We start from the raw sequence: 3,594 nt of genomic DNA, 5'->3' as shown, positions 1-3,594 counted from the left end.
AACAAACATTTTCTAGAAACTTTTGCTTGGTGTTACACTCCTCCTCCTCTTCGTGCGAAGAATGAGCACTTACAAGACTTTCATGGGTATAAGGTATCACCATTAAAGGGTCTATTTCCTCTTCATCATTGATAGGCTCCTCAATTTGGACCATAAAAGCATCCCTCACTACCTCAATCATCTTGGAATCAGTCCAATCATTGAACTCTCCTCCATCACCTCCTATTGTTTCATTGTATTGTGCTTTCAAGAACTCTCTGGAAAATGACTTATTTTTCCTTCTACTCATCTTTTGCAACGACGAGCCATCCTCACTCTTGTTATCTTTTTGCTTATATCTCTCACATTCTCTGAGAAACTTTCGAGTATACCTTGCATTATATTTGAGTTCTTGTCGACAATGACCAATCTTAGGATCTTTTTCTCGAAGTAAGGCTTCCCAAGAAGTTTCTTCTTCATGACGGCACTCTTCAAGTTGCAAGGTCAAATCTTGCAAATGTCTAAATTTTTATCTCAGCTCGTCCCTTATCTTCCTCTAGCAGCTTCACCTTCCTTAATAATGCGTCCATCGACTCACTAGAAAAAACTCGTTCTAGCTCTAACTGCTCTTGCGATTTCTCAATAAGGGCATATAGCTCTTGGTACCTTGCTTTATCCCCATCGTCTGCTCTTCTCTGCTTGATTGTATCCATGCAAAAGCAATCCACTACACACTCCTCTGGTGATGACAACCAATCGGTAATGTCATTGTCAGAGTCATTCTCCGAAGAAAAATGCACTCGATATTCTCCCATACCAGCATCCAAAGAAAAGTTAGAGCACTCTCTCTTTTGCATTATAGGCTCCTCCGTATCAACCATTTGCATTTGATACCCATTTTGAAGAAAACGAGCATACTTATCTTTATTTAATGCAAAGCGTTCTTGGACTACTTCCTCACCAACGGATGTATCACATATCCCCTCATTTCTTCGGTTGTAGAAGGTGGTTTAGTGAACTCCCTCAAGAATTCTTTAGACACAACCCTCAATTGAACTCTATCCATGTGTGGACCTATGGTTATTATCCCTTTATGCCACTTTTGAACACATCGAGCTTGTACTAACCAAGGTCGTCCTACCAAGATTGGAAACGCTGCACCATAGGAATGCGGTCGCACTACTAGATAGGTAACGTAAAACTCCAATCCAGCTATTATAGTCTTTACTCCTTGAAGCAGACCTAATGGTTTCACTCGACGTTGATCTGCTACTCGCAACATGATATTTGTGGGCTCTAAACCCAAGTTAGGCCCAACTCTTCCATTGTGTATTCAGTCATGAGATTCACCGCAGCTCCTCCATCTAGCTGTACCCCCATGACTTGATGATGTCCAATTTCTACCGTAATAGTCGGAGCCTCAGAATCCATAAACATATCAATTACTTGCACTCCTGTTTCCAAAGGTTCTTTAGGAGTCACTTCTTTTCTCACCCGCGAACGTCGACGTGCAAGTCGTTGATACATCTGCTTTCGACATATTGGAGAGATCTCCGCTAATGTAGGTAGACTAATAGACACCTCACACCGTTCCAATATATCCCATAAATCAAATTGAGGTTTTGGATCAACTTTAGCACCTATCCCGACCTTCTTAGCACGTGGTACTTTTAATCTATCAGGGAAAGGTGTTACACCAAGTTGGAAGTGAGGGCCTTTTCCTACCCGTGCTATGGGAGGTTGATCAGACGATTGCTCATCCGTCTCACTGGCTCTTGACTCTCTGCAACTTCCTCTAAAGATGCCTCCTTAAGCATGCTTACTTTTCCTCCTTCTAATTGGGTTGATTTCGGCAAGCTTTCTGCAGTCCTTTGCACTTTCCCCTGGGATCTAGTGACAACTCCCACCATTGGATGATTATGAGAAAATGTCACCTTTCTAGATTTTCTGTCTACCGATTCTTTCCTAGCACCTACTATAGGGACTACTTCCACTAAATTTGCTGAAGTACTTGGACCCTCATCTACAATTTGCTTCCCTTTGTCCCCTATTAATTTTGCATTACTTTTAGGGCAATCTTTCTCCTCGTGACCCTCCTCACTGCATTGCTTGCATAAAGGAACATAATCTTGGTGTGCCCTTGCATTCGGGCAATATGCAACAATGTGGCCTTCTTGGTGTGGCAGTTCCAACAAATTACTGTTCCTTGGGTAATTGTATTAGGACTTCCATATCCTTGATAACCCCGGCCAAAATATGGCCGATATGGTGACCCTGGCCTTTGTCCCCTCATTCCACCTTGCCCTCGCCCTCGTGGAAATGGAGGTCGGGCTTGTGCGGGTAATCCTTGCTGCAATTGTTGCTTATAGGGTTCTGGGATTCCTCTTTGCATGAAAGGTCGAGGTGGAGGTCCAATTTCATAAGTAATATTATTCTTATCCATGCAATTAAAATTAGTGTTCATCCCCTGCGCTTGTCTTCTCTCATGTGCTTGCTTAATGAAGCAATTTTCCTCTGTATGATTGTTTTTTAAGCAATAAGTACAAAACAAGATTCGTGGTTGATCAAGTACGACTCGAGATACAGTAGGACACTCTGTAGCCAAGTGGCCATAGCCATGACATTTCCCACACCATATATTCAATCGGGGTGGACTTTGCGCACTGGCTTGCATAGTAGGCAGCTGTGGCTCTATAGCCATAACGTCCCTTACTGGAGCTCGCACAGCACTTAAGATCTCCTCTTTAAATTTTCCCAACACACTTGTCACAATGTCCCCCACCCTTGCCTCGCTCACTAAAGGTGGTGGTGGTGTTCCGGTCTGAAGCATATATGCCGATGCAGTCATATATGGGTTTGGAGGCATGTATGATGCTGGATTTGTATTAACAACCACTTGTGAGGGACCGGCAATTGTTGAGACCTCCTGGGGTCTCATATAGAGCTAACCATAGGTGATGTCCCCATAGGGCCATAAAGTAATTCCCTCCGTCGTTGCTGTCCCAGCTGTACCTCTTCCCAGTTTCTAGCTTCTTGTTTGGCCGTGTTCAAATCAACAGGCCGACAAAGCACAACATACTTCTGAGCCTCTGGATCCCTTAGACCATGACGCTTTTGTGTGTCATCATTAGGGGCTGCTACTCCCATCTTCCTCACAATGGTCTTCATGCGTTGTATGTAATGGTCAATGCTCTCGTTCACTCCTTGCAACAAGTAGTCTAATTGCTGGGCCAATCTATCTTGAAAACCTTGCCTTCTAAATTTGGCCAAAAAAGATGTTGATAGATTTTGGTACGTGGCCTTGGAGGCTGCATCCAAGTTGCCATACCAACTTGTTGCTTCGTCTTTAAAAGTTGCCGGAAAGATATGCAGCTTTTGATCTTGATCAATTATCTCGTTAGCAACACATGTCACCTCAAACTTTTGTAAATGCACATCAGGATCCTCATCCCAAAGTCCCGCAAATTGCACAAAGTTGGCTAACCGGATTGTTGCTCTTTGTGCTGGAACAGCCATTTGGAAAAATGGTAATACCTCAAAAGTTGGATCGTCCCATAAATTTAAAGCTCTAGGTCTTACCCTAGGTAATCGCGGATAGCTTCTAAGTCCTCTAGG

General features: G+C 43.4%; 1 pseudogene; it reads right to left on the bottom strand.

The window, feature by feature from the left end:
- Positions 1-500: 500 nt before the first annotated feature.
- Positions 501-3,147, bottom strand: LOC147621641 (uncharacterized; annotated as a pseudogene).
- Positions 3,148-3,594: the final 447 nt, after the last annotated feature.

The sequence above is a fragment of the Cibotium barometz genome, chromosome 30, assembly GCF_041138505.1.
Source record: "Cibotium barometz isolate CiBa-2024 chromosome 30, ASM4113850v1, whole genome shotgun sequence".
Classification (NCBI taxonomy): Eukaryota; Viridiplantae; Streptophyta; class Polypodiopsida; order Cyatheales; family Cibotiaceae; genus Cibotium; species Cibotium barometz.
Note: the sequence above shows the minus strand (reverse complement) of the source record. Positions and strands in the feature narration are given on the sequence as shown.